Raw genomic sequence first — 13,631 nt, forward strand, 5'->3', positions numbered from 1 at the left:
TTCAGGGTTGTGAGAGGGCTAGTGAGTACCCCTCCTCCCTTGAATTAGAATCTGGAACCATCGATTACCCGCTGTGATGTGTTTAATGAATTCTTTGTGGGGAAAATCTCTCGTATTCGGGCTGACTTAGACTCTGGCTCCACAATTACCTCAGTGTCTGATGTGGAGGTGTCCAGCGACTCCTCTTGTGTGATTAGGTTGGATCAGTTCAGTTTGTGACTCCTGAGGATGCAGACAAGCTGATTGGAATGGTGCGGCCTACCACCTGTTCTCTTGACCCTTGTCCGACGTGGCTTATATTATCTGGCAGGGGGGTTGTTGTAGAGGGCCTGGTAGAGATTATAAATGCATCTCTGAGAGAAGGTAGGGTGCCTCCTTGTCTTAAGGAGGCAATTATTAGACCGCTTCTGAAGAAGCCTACCCTGGATCCCTCGTACTTGAACAACTACAGGCCTGTCTCCAACCTTCCGTGGCTGGGCAAGGTAATTGAGAGGGTGGTGGCCTCACAGCTCCAGACAGTTTTGGATGAAACTGATTATCTTGACCCATTTCAAACTGGCTTTCGGGCTGGCTATGGGGTGGAGACTGCTTTGGTCGGCCTGATGGATGATCTCCAATTGGGAATTGACAGAGGAAGTGTGACTCTGTTGGTCCTTCTGGACCTCTTGGCAACTTTCAATACTATCAACCATAGTATCCTTCTGGAGCATCTGAGGGGGTTGGGAATTGGAGGCACTGCTTTGCAGTGGTTCCGCTTCTACCTCTCGGGCAGATTCCAGATGGTGTCCCTTGGAGACTGCTGTTCTTCAAAATCTGAACTTTTGTATGGTGTTCTCCAGGGCTCCATATTGTCTCCAATGTTGTTTAATATCTACATGAAACCGCTGGGAGAGATCATCAGGAGATTTGGTGCAGGGTGCTATCAGTATGCTGATGACACCCAAATCTATTTCTTCATGTCAGCATCATCGGGAGAGGGCATAACCTCCCTAAATGCCTGCCTGGAGTCGGTGATGGGCTGGAGAGGGATAACAAACTGAGACTGAATCCGGCTAAGATGGAGGTACTCATTGTGCGGGGTCAGAACTCAAGAGATGATTTTGATCTGCCTGTTCTGGATGGGGTCCCACTTCCCCAGAAGGAACAGGTATGCAGTCTAGGGGTCCTTCTGGATCTGAGCCTCTCCCTGGTGTCTCAAGTTGAGGCGGTGGCCAGGAGTGCCTTCTATCAGCTTCGGCTGATACTCCAGCTGCATCTGTTTCTTGAGGTGAATGACCTCAAAACAGTGGTACATCTGCTGGTAACCTCCAAACTGGATTACTGTAATGCACTCTATGTGGGGCTGCCCTTGTATGTAGTCTGGAAACTACAGCTGGTCCAGAATGCGGCAGCCAGGCTGGTCTCTGGGTCATCTTGGAGAGACCGTATAACTCCTGTATTGAAGGAGTTACACTGGCAGCTGATATGTTTCCAGGCAAAATACAAGGTGCTGGTTATAACCTATAAAGCCCTAAACAGTTTGGGCCCTGGGTATTTAAGGGAACGCCTTCTTCGGCATGAACCCCACCGCCCACTGAGATCTGCTGGAGAGGTCCGTCTGCAGCTGCCACTGGCTCGTCTGGTGGCCACTCAGGGACGGGCCTTCTCCGCTGCTGCCCCGAGGCTTTGGAATACACTCCCTAGTGAAATAAGAGCCTCCCCATCTCTGACAGCTTTTAAAAAGTCTTTAAACACACATTTCTTCACCCAGGCTTTTAATTAATGTTGTTTTAATGGTTTAATGCTGTTTTAAAGTATTATTTAAAAAAATTTAAATTGTTGTAATTTGTGTTTCCCCCCTCCCCATTTTTGTCTTAACAAATGTTTTATTTTGTTTTTATCCTGTTGTAAACCGCCCAGAGACGTAAGTTTTGGACAGTATAAAAATGTTTTAATAAATAAAAATAAAAATAGTGGTATTGGCCTGGCTTGTACTACGAAACTGGTTGGCAAAGCAGCTGCCAAGCTTGATCACATGGTTACTCTACAGTTCTCTATTTCTGAGCAATGGTACTTTTCAATGTTTAAAAAAACCACAGCAACATGTATAAGGGAAGAGGCACTAAATTAAATCTCTAAGCAACCAAAATAAATCAAATGTAACCCACACAACTCAGCGATGGAACAGTTAAGGCTGAGGAAAAGGAAGGCGTTAGACCTGAAGCTCTAAGGAGAAGAGACATTCGGACATTAAGGTTGTGCTTAAATCTTAAATCTTTATTGTTACGGTCATTCGACCAGCAAAACACAAAGTACAAAAGCTTTACAATTAAGGTTGTGCACACGAGCAACCCCACCCAGACTTGCACAACCCTACCTGAGTAGGACTGCTCGTGTTACACACCAGGATTGGGACTGATCCTGGTGCTTTTCACTGGGGTAGCCTGGGCTTTGTACCTGGACTTATAGTGAGGTAGGAAGGCGTAGTGCACCCTTTGACCCACTCATCAGTCATATGAGCGCCTGGCAGCAGGGAATCCCCCAAAGCACTGCACTCCTCACACGATGCATTGTGGGATGCAGAAGGACACAGCCTGCTTCCCCCCGCCCCCGTGCCACTTGTTGATTGCTCACACGCTGGTCATGTGGGCAAGCAGTGTGAGCGATCGCGGAGTGGCAAGGACCGTGGGTGGGGCACGGGGAGGTAGGTTGTGCCCTGCCTCCCCCACCCCCGGAACTGTTGTGAGAAACAGCTTATTATGTTGTATCTGCATTCAGATATCTGTTCACACATACATGTTTTTGTGTGAATGACTGCACAGAGGCATTCATTTCAGGGGCACCTGAGTTCAGCAACAGGTGAATAACTGTACCTGCATACAGATCTGTACCTGTGTATACTGTACATATGCATCCACAAGACATTTTCTGGGAGTGGGGCAAAGCTCACCAGTGGCTGAGGACATGCTCCCTCTGGCAGCATTGTAAATGGTGTGTGTGTGCCAATGTCAGACACAGAGGCCATTCACACAATCTTTGAGAGTGCCGGGGAGTGAGGGAGGGAGTGGGGGAAGGCAGGGTAGCACTTACCTCCCCCCACAGACAATCTGGCATGGTCCTGGGCAGTGCGGCTCACGCGCCCACACAACCAGCACTTTTGCGAGGTGCATGATGTTCTGATGGCCAGGGAAATGCTGCCTGGCCTCCAGAAATCCCACAATGCATTGTGCAACAAGTGCGGTGCATTGAGGGATTCCTCCATGAGCTAGGCGCTCTAGGCACCCAGCTCTGTGTCTGCTCAGGGTGAGTCCTCTCACCTCAGCAAAAGCCAGAGGAAAAACCCCGGGCTACCCAGCAAGGCAACTCCGGAATTGGCGCTGATCCCGGCACTTCACATGAGCAGCCCTGTACAGGCAGGGCTGTGCAAGCCTGGGTAGGGCTGCTTGTGTGAACAGCCTTACGAGGAGGAGTATTGGGAAGAGGGGCAGCTCCGTCCCTCTCCTGATCCTTGCCAGCCAGTGCTTCATGTGAAGGCCTAAGGGCCTACATCTCCCAACCGTTCCTGCTTCCTCGTCCAGAAAAAACAGAAGGGAAATGCTCTTCAAGTGCTCTTATTCTGGGAAGGGAGAAACTAAAGAGGAAAGGAAAGACCTGGAGGGAAGGATGGGGGAGCAGTAAATTATTGTGAAGAACGTTTTTAACATTTCATCGTGATATATATTGAGGTCATTCACACAACCAAAAACTGGGTCCTACCAGGTTTAGGAGCTGTGTCTGCTCCCAATTTTTGGTTGCAATGCAAACTACTAGGTAGGAGGAGGGAGAAGTGATGGTATAGAATCAAGGTAGGAAGGAAAGCTACCCAACTGCAGTTGTTTTAGCTTCTAACGTCACATCTGGAGCCTGAGGTTTTGTTTCCTGAATTCTAATTATATAGTCTGGAAAGGTCACCCAGAAGGAAGGATAGCAGAGGAGTCTTAATTTAATGCCAAGCATAAATGAGAATGCCTTGAAATCTGAAAGATCATCTCTTCTATCCCAGAGAGAAGAGTTTTTCAAGGGTACAGATTTCAGCCAGGCTCTCTGAAGGCATGGTAATATAAAGGGAGCGGTAGGAAATATTATGACACTGTATTAAACTTTGGCTGCACATTCATCTGAATGAGAGAAGCAATGAAAGCAGCAGCCAAAACCTCAGCATCCCAGACTCAGAAAAACAGTTTAGTGATTTAAACCATTCAGCTGCATCTCAGGAATGCCTGTGAAAACGTCTGCTGTTTCACAGTCAAGTTTAAAACTCAAGTTGCCACAAAGCTGCCTGGAGAATTTCAATATGATTTCTGCTTTCTCTCAGACTAGAAGCAAATTACTATCAAAATATATGCCTCCGTAGTTCCACATACCAGGAGATACGTGGCAAGTGGAACTGCCCGCATTCCAATACTGTCGGGTCCTGCTTTTGTCATGGTGTCATCAGACAACATGTCTAGGAGCTGATTCCTCAGCAGCAAACCTTCTGTCTACATTCACACAACCCCTTTGAGAGTAGCACAGAAAGCACTTTTCTTTCCCTAGACACAGCAGTGCTGATCCAGATTTCGTATGAAGTAGTATAAACGTATAAAGGGGGACACTAACATACTATGGGGGCTCCAGTTGGGAGTTGCCCAGTAGACACCTGACAGATGATGTCAATAACTGGTGCTAAACCTGGAAAGCCAAGAACATTTTTGACTTCTTTTAGGTCAAGTCCATCATGCTGAATTGTGCCTAGAGCTCTCTTAGAAACCCATGCAGTTCAAGGTGTCACATTCTGTCATTAAGCCTCCACAATCAAAAGACTTTCCATCTCTGCTGGTTTATTGTAGTCTTCTGACTGATGTTTGAGTTTTCTCCATTCCTTTTACGTGTTTGTATATTGGCTTTATGGTTAATTTTTTAAAATTTTGAGACAAACATTCTAACCGTTGATTTGAAAGCATCGGTGAATTCCTGTTGGTAGAAAGAAGACAGCAAATTAACGGAATAAAGTAAGTTGTGGTCTCTGAGCGGTCTTCCAGGCCAGTCACAAATTGAATGTATTACAGCAGTAGGTCTTAAGGTTACAAAAATGCAACTGATCAGCAGTGAAGCCGAGTGAAGAGGGAAGACCATTTCCAAAAGGTTTTACATGTCAAAATAAAAGTTTATAATTTATTTCACTAGCTTCTAACTCTGAGGTCCCCTAGCCTCCGTTCAGCATCTCAAAATATACAGCCTTCAGGCAAATTTAAAAGACTAGATCTTATCTAGTATTTCCTGTCCCCCCCACCCCTCCTCCACCTGAGAGTTAAGCTGAGAAAAATCAGGCTGTTCTGTTGCTCATGATATGCACCGAATTCTAGTCAGCTATTCCTGATGAACACTGCATAACCATTAAATTCCTTTCAATGTTTAGTAGTAACACCTGCTGATAGTCTACACGGTGCACTGTGTTTATGGAAAGGTGGTCCATCCAGGTGGGGCGGGGGTGGCTGGGAAACAAGCCACAGGTGTGGTTCATCCCCACTCTTCTCACCCTGCCCTGGCTGCCTCACTCCCCCTCACCTTGCCCCACCAACAGAGAGGAAAGGACCTTGCCCCACCAACCAACAGAAAGGATAGCTGGTCTTGTGGCAGCAAGCACGACTTATCCCCTTAGCTAAGCAGGGTCTGTCCTGGTTGCATTTGAAAGGGAGACTTGAAGTGTAAGCACTGTAAGATATTTCCCTCAGGTGATGGAGCCACTCTGGGAAGAGCAGAAGGTTCCATGTTCCCTGCCTGGCTTCTCCAAGATAGGGCTGAGAGAGATTCCTGCCTGCAACCTTGGAGAAGCCACTGCCAGTTTGTGAAGACAATACTGAGCTAGATAGACCAATGGTCTGACTCAGTATATGGCAGCTTCCTATGTCCCTATGTTCCACCACCATGTTAACCCCAGATACATGGGCTGGTCATTTGCCCGGTTCCCCAACCCAGGGTGGGACAAGAAGAGTAGGAACGAGTCATACTTGCAGCTCATTTTCTGCCCCGTCCATCCCAACTGGACAGACTGCCACTGGCTTATGACAGTGAACCCTGTCACTAATGGATATGGTGGCATAAAATACTCAGCTGCTCAAAATATTGAATACTTTTCAGTCTAGCTTGTGTGAGGGAAGAAAAGTTGCTAATTTGGCAGGCATTGGAATCTCAGACAACGCAGAGCAGAAATGGAAAGAGATTTTAGAGCATGTGAGATCTTACATAGTATAAAGTAGTATTTAAATTGCATGTGAGAGACAGTTTGGATGTTCTGCCCCCCACATAAGTCTGTGCAAAGATAGTGCATTGAGTGAGGAGCACCCACACTCCTTTCCACATTATTTTGATGGGGTAATCCAAACAGACAAGGAAGTCCAGAACCAAAGAAGCTGAAGGAAGGAAGGACGCGACAGCTGAAGGATAAGGCTTGAGGAAAGCAGGACAGGAGGGAAAGGAGAACTGTCAGAAAAGTGCCTCTGAGGAAAATTTAACATCACTTAAGTTCAGGAGAGGCTGTATGCTATGGGGTAGGAGAGAGGAACACTAAGAGGCTGGCCAAAAGATACAGGAGCTAAAAGAAACAGCAGTGGCCTGAAAAGCAGGAACCTGAGAGAACAATGGGTAATTAAGACATAAAGTTGAAGGAAGGAGAAGCCAAGGAGAACTCAGGACTGAGGCAAAACTATAAATATGGCCAGGAGAGGCTGTGTAGTGCAGGCAGGCATGAAGTAGGCAGGCAATGGGGGTTTGCTGTAGAGGTGTGCACGGAACTGCGGAGCTGCAGTCCGGCACTGGGGTGGGAGGTTCTAACAAAGTACGGGGGGGGCTTTACTTACCCCCCAAAGAACGTCACCGTATTCTTTTGATTAAGCGGGCGGCATACCTCCCTGCCGCCCGCTTCATTCCCCCTCTGGCGCGGCTCTGTCTGTCTCCTTTAAATTCTCCATCGGGCGGCAGGGTATCTTCCAGTCCCTGCCGCCCGGCTCTTCAATGTCCCCGATCGGCTGGCGGCCGCCCCCTGTGCAGCCTCAAGACCCCTGCCGCCCCTTCCCTTCCCATTTCAAGGGGTCGGCAGGAGAACTCCCCTGCCGACCGCGTCCCCTTCCCCGGCTGCACTGCAAATGGCTTCTAGGAAAGAAGCAGATGAAACCGTGGACCACCTAATCAGCTGTTGTAAAAAGATCGCACAGACTGACTACAAACAAAGGCATGACAAGGTAGCAGGGATGATACACTGGAACATCTGCAAAAATTACAAGCTACCTGTAGCCAAAAATTGGTGGGACCATAAAATTGAAAAAGTGGTAGAAAATGAAGATGTAAAAATATTATGGGACATCCGACTACAAACAGACAAACATCTGCCACACAATACACCAGATATAACTGTAGTCGAGAAGAAAGAAAAACAAGTCAAAATAATCGACATAGCAATACCAGGGGATAGCAGAATAGAAGAACAAGGAATATAAAAAATCACCAAATACAAAGATCTACAAATTGAAATTGAAAGGCTGTGGCAGAAAAAGACTCAAATAATCCCAGTGGTAATTGGCACCCTGGGTGCAGTTCCAAAAGACCTTGAAGAGCACCTCAACACCATAGGGGCCACAGAAATCACCATCAGCCAATTACAAAAAGCAGCTTTACTGGGAACAGCCTATATTCTGCGACAATATCTATAACAATTGACAATAAAATTCAGCCATCCCAGGTCCTTGGGAAGGACTCGATGTCTGGAAAAAACAAACCAGTCAATAACACCTGTCTGACTGTGTAAACAAGAAATAATAATTTGATTTCTATACTGCCCTTCCAAAAATGGCTCAGGGCGGTTTACAAAGAGAAATAACAAACAAATAAGATGGCTCCCCGTCCCCAAAGGGCTCACATTCTAAAAAGAAACCTAAGATAGACACCAGCAACAGTCACTGGAAGTACTGTGCTGGGGGTGGATGGGGGCAGTTACTCTCCCCCTGCTAAATAAAGAGAATCACCACGGTAAAAGGTGCCTCTTTGCCCAGTTAGCAGGGGATTATATATATAGGCACAGGAGGCAAGGGAGGCACAGAAATGCTAGGCCGAGATCCTGGCGGGGGAATGCTGCCATTTGTGTCTTCTCCTGTCAATGCAGCATTCTAACCTGACAAGGTGTCAGGGGAGGAAACAAGGTCCAAAAGGCAGGGTGGGTGTTTTGGATTTCAAAACGGCCAACCAGTTATTTGGCTTGAGGCTTCTGGCCACTGTAATGTGTTGTTTGAGGCTAGTTATCTTGCAGGGCTGATCTCAAATGTATATTGACCGCAACACTGTTGTAGTTCTCAAAGCTTAGGAGGGTGATTTTAAAAGCACACGTGTATGCTAAGTGGGGGGAAATGGAGTAGGAGGAACCTCACAGGGCTGCACAATGTATGACCCACTAAGCTGAAAACAACCCACACAGGCCACACATTAAGGCTTGCCAGTTGTTGACAACTCTCCTATTTCTGCAGCTCCAGGCAAGCAGCAAAAACAGGAGCTTAATTGAGCCCCTGATGGGCTACCATACATGGCCAGTGGGCTGTGTATAGCTTGGTAGGTCATTAGTTGTACAGCTCTGATGTGGGGGGTTGACTTCAACATGGTGCCTGCAAGCCGAGAGCAAAACATGTTGGAGAAAATATTTCAGGCTGCCACTTGTGATTACCAAGCACAACCGAGATTGTATCTGAATGATTGTTTTTGTGCTTTATTGATCATGAAATGTGTTCATTTCACTCAGAGATTCGGACAGTTAAGAGGCAGAGCAGCAGAGCTGCTTTGATTCCTGGCTTTCATTTCTCCTTCCTGTTTTCTTTGTAATGCTGATGTCTATGTCTGGGCATTTCATCCCAGGTTTTAATGCTGGGGACAAACATAGGACAAAGTGTTATGGCCTTTTCCCTTTTAGAAACAAGAATCGGTGCAACTTTTGTAAAAATTAAAATAGGCAGTAGGAAAGGAAAACAACCAGATGATGGCATATCGCTTGTATCATGGCAGTTGCAAAGTACTGCTGAGGAAGAGATTTGTTCACCAGATAGTACATTGTACACCAAACTTGCAAATACTTTATTTTGAATTATTCAGTTCTTTGTGTGTCTGCTGATCCTGTATGTGCACATTTCTGTGCAATGCTTAACTAATGATGATCTTGCCCTTTCCATGCTCAAGTGCTTCATAAGTACCAAAGTCAAACCTACCGTATTTTACGGACTATAAGACGCTACGGACTATAAGACGCACCTTAATTTTAATCCAGTTTTTCAGAGTTTTAACATATTAAACTGTTAAAACTTATAAGACGCTCCTGAATTTTGGGGGATATTTTTCGAGGAAAAAAGTGAGTCTTATAGTCCATAAAATACGGTAAATAGAGGTAGTATTGGCAAAAGTTCTCAAAGCCGTTTACAGAGCAAAAGGAATGGAAAAATGGTTAAAGGGACTCACAGTATAAAAAGAAACACAAGGAAGACACCTGGAGCGTAGGCTCTTGCCTACAGTGGCAAATTTTGAGGGGTGATAAATTTTGAGAGTGGTGTGCAAGTAAAAGGCTTGGGTCAGGGAAAAATTAAATCTTCCTTCTCTATCTTTTAAAAACCACCACTGCACTTCGGGATGGCGGAAGGATGGTGGTGGTGCGGCAGAGATGGCAGCAAGAGCTCCTCCTACTGGTCTGCCTGGCTCCCAAATGACAGGTTGGGCAGTTTTCGGCCCATTTCGGGGCTCTCTGCACATGGGGAAAAGATTCAAACCCCACCACCACCACCACCAAGCCCTTTACTTGTAAAGGTGATTTCTTGCTGGATTCCCCTTTACAAGTATAGCTGTCGAGCCCCTCAAGCAACGGCAGCAAATCTCTGGTTGCCTATGGGCTGCAAAAAGCTTAATCTGCCCCTAAAGACACCAGCAACAGCCACTGGGAAGGATGCCATGCTGGGATGAACAGAGACAGTTGCAGTCTCCTCGCTAAGCATAAAAAGAAGCGCCCCTTTTAAAGATGCCTCTTTGCCCAGTTACAGTATTTAGAGCTGCTAGTGATTTGTGTCAGGGAGAGGTTACAATCAGCAGAATCAAACAATAATGGATAGTGCCACTTCATTCTGTGGGTGGGGGGGGATTTGCTTTTTTTTAAATGCTTTTGAATGAAAACAGAATTTGCTACATACAGAAAAGTTGCATGCTCAGGAGGAGGTTAGGCTGGGCTCTTCTCCCTGGCACACTAGGTTTCATAGGAAAACATTCACACATCTAACCCATGGGCCCAACTCACAGCCTAAACCCACGGACCCAACCCATAGCCCCAGTTCCATCTGGGGGAAACAGTTTTACTTCATTCTGCAGAATGCATAAACTGGCCCTTCTAAAACTTAGCTCGGTCTTGAAACCTTGTCTCTGCCCGAATCTTGCCACAAAAGGACCAAGCATGTGCTCAAGCTCAATGCCCCATCTGGAGCCTGCATCAAGAAGGGTGTCATTATTTAAATCCTGGTGTATTTACTTGTAATTAAATTGAATCAATCTCCCGTTCATTGCCAGTATAAAGTGGACAACTTTTTTAAAAACTGCAATATACTAGTGTATACATAAAGTGTGCCATCGAGTCGGTGTCAACTCCTGGCGACCACAGAGCCCTGTGGTTTTTCTTTGGTAGAATACAGGAGGGGTTTCCCATTGGCATCTCCCAAACAGTATGAAATGATGCCTTTCAGCACCTTCCTATATTGCTTCTGCCCAATATAGGTGTTTCCCATTGTGTAGGAAACATACCAGCAGGGATTCAAACTGGCAACCTCATGTTTGCTAGGCAAGTCATTTCCCGCTGTACGCAATACTAATCCTGTTAATAGTCCTGTTACACAAGTATACCATCATGTTTTGTGCATCCCATAAAAAACCCTTATTTCCCAGTGGGACAGGGTAAAAATTTACTATTTATATAGTAAATGATTCAAGTGTTTTATGTTGTTCTCTGTTATATACTTTTACATAGCGCAAATCATCTCATATAAGGTGCCTTTTTTCACTTTACTCAGCGCAAACACATGGTGTGAATGGCTCATAGCTGTAATTTGCTTCCCAACTAGTCTGTACACTACAGCCTGCAAAATAATCAAAGCGTTTCTGCCTCCAAAATTGTGCGATATGATTACAGTGCATACCTTAGAAAACATAATTAGATATTATCTGCAGTGTTGAGTCACATTAGCCAGGGAAATAAACACAGATTTACCTAAGGAATGTACTAGCTTTTCACCTGAACAGGAAAAACCATGGTGAAGAAAGTTGATTGTTGCCATTTAGGTGGACTGTGCAGATTGGATATCAGGTGTGCTTTGCAAAGATTTCCAAGCAATAGAATGAAGAAGAACGTGACATTTTCCTAATTTATTAACTGAAAACACCCAAGAAAAGCCCCTGAGCAAGCCCCATTGAAATGCATGAAACAGTTCACAAACAGTTCCCATTCATCTCAGCTCCCTCTCTCTTGTGCAGCTCCCATTCATTTCAACAGAGCATGCCCAGGAGAACTTCCCACTGGATCATGCCCTGTGCTAAAGGAATAGTCTGGTGACAGGTTGGGACATTTCTTCGTGAAGACAAAAAAAGCTGAGGTTGAAGTTGGATTCTGCCCCCCCTCCCCCTGCCAGTTAACAAAACTAATCTTTCATACTGAAGATTTGAGAATAAAAGCACAGCCCTAGGTAGTGCCCCATATGGTATATATACTTTTTTTAAACAAAGTACAGTACAAACAAATGGTTTAACAATGGCCCCATACAGGGACTGAGGATACAAGGATATCAGAGAGAATGACAATTTAATCCAGTGCTAACTCCACCATGTGGGTGGAGGACATTTCCAAAAATCTCTCATACGCTTGCAATGAGATCATGAATGCCTTAAATCTCAGTCTTGTGGTTTAGGGCTTTTGACTCATTTTGCTGGGGTCCCATAATGTTTCCCTAGCTACCCCATGATATCCTGCTAAAACCTGCTGCCTAAGCCTTCCTTTAGAAAACATCTAATTGTGCACAAATCCTAGGCAACTGCAACCAGTTTTCCATTGTGAAATTCATGTAAAGGTTGGAAACTGGAAGGAGTCCAGACCTTCTGGGTGTGCTGGGTGACATGTCTAGGACACTGAAAGGGCAAGTTCCAATGTAATGATGTGTCTGCATTCATCATTAAACTAAGGACGAAAGCTATGAGCTGGGTTCCTTGCTATGGTCTCACCAAAGGTGCACCTGACCATAGATGTACCTGTGCTATTCATTGATCCAGATTCCTCTAACATTTCACAGAGCTCCCAATCAATAAATATGGGGCAAGAGTCACATTTGCAGCTTTGAGATGAACATTAGAGTAGAGTAGGAGTAGACATCTGGCCAGTGTCCATGCTGAAATACACAAACAGCAGTGTCATATATGAGGCATTTATTGCTGGACTATACCACTGCAGGGCATTTCTCACACAGGGCTTTTTGCTCACATCTCCGGAATGGAGAGTGCACATTCATACATCGGCCAAATTTACCCCAAAGTCCCTGTGAGCTATCAGGGAGTACTTCAAACACGATTTGGATTTTTCACCACACCTTAGAGTGTAGCCCAATTTATATCCAGGGTAAAAAAAATCCACTTTTTGTGTCAAGTAAAGCCTTGAAGTAAACTTTTGGTAAAGCCTCCTGTGTGAAAAATTTCCTCGTGATGGACAATGTCTGAATGCTTCCTCACATAAAGTAAAACTCCCTGGACATACTATCTAGCATATCAGAGAGAAGGCTAGGCTAGAGCCTTCTTCCTAAACTGCTACTTAGCTCTGCTCAGAGCAATTTTAAAAGCAGGAAGATTCCAAGATGTGATCCCCCAGCTAAAGTGGAACAGTCCATCATGATTTCCACCATATGATTCAGCTAAGCATGTAGCTCGGTTCTTAAAACTACCAATATTCTTTTAATTACTAGAATTATTAGACCTAATCTGCAGTAGGTTAGGACTCCAGAGGGAAAGTGCTATTAATGGTAGTTTGAACTACCAAATATTTAAAAGTCCACATGCAGGAATGCATACATTCTGTTTCCATTTTGATTTTGTTACCACTCGATACTCTCCCAAGTCACAAACCTTTGAAATCAGACCATTCCCTTTGTCATGACATAGAATATTCAATCAATCAAACAAACAATCTTTATTATGATCTTACATAAGAGCACCTTGCGATCCATTCTAGTGGCCTTCGCGCCTGCAAGGTGAGTGGCTGGCAGGCTGCAGGCAGATGGCGGGTGGGGTTGTCACCTCCACCACCACCACCACTGCCCACTCTGCAGTTGGTACCACTCCTCAGCGCCAGCAGCACTGCTGAGGAGCAGTTCAAAGGCGCCACCATGCCTCTTTCTTTTTGAAATGAGCGGCCAGCAGGCTGCTGGGGGATGGCAGGTCAGGTCGCCACCTCCCCACTGCTGAGCTCTTTACACTGGAAAGGTGAGGTCCTGGCTCCTCAGTGCCTCCTTCTATCTTTTTAAAATGAGACTCTTCTCCTCTCCCTGCTTCCTCCCTCACTGCACGCGCGCGCACACACACACACCGGC

General features: G+C 45.6%; 1 long non-coding RNA gene across 1 annotated transcript in view; it reads right to left on the reverse strand.

Annotated features, from left to right (window-relative positions):
- Positions 1 to 2,241: 2,241 nt before the first annotated feature.
- LOC128348287 (uncharacterized) overlaps positions 2,242 to 13,631 on the reverse strand; it is a 44,447-nt gene continuing 33,057 nt past the window's right edge. Inside the window, exon 4 of the long non-coding RNA XR_008318055.1 lies at positions 2,242 to 4,971. This is a non-coding gene — a long non-coding RNA (uncharacterized LOC128348287). The remainder of the gene's footprint in view (positions 4,972 to 13,631) is intronic.

The sequence above is a fragment of the Hemicordylus capensis genome, chromosome 2 (assembly GCF_027244095.1).
Source record: "Hemicordylus capensis ecotype Gifberg chromosome 2, rHemCap1.1.pri, whole genome shotgun sequence".
NCBI classification, from domain to species: domain Eukaryota; kingdom Metazoa; phylum Chordata; class Lepidosauria; order Squamata; family Cordylidae; genus Hemicordylus; species Hemicordylus capensis.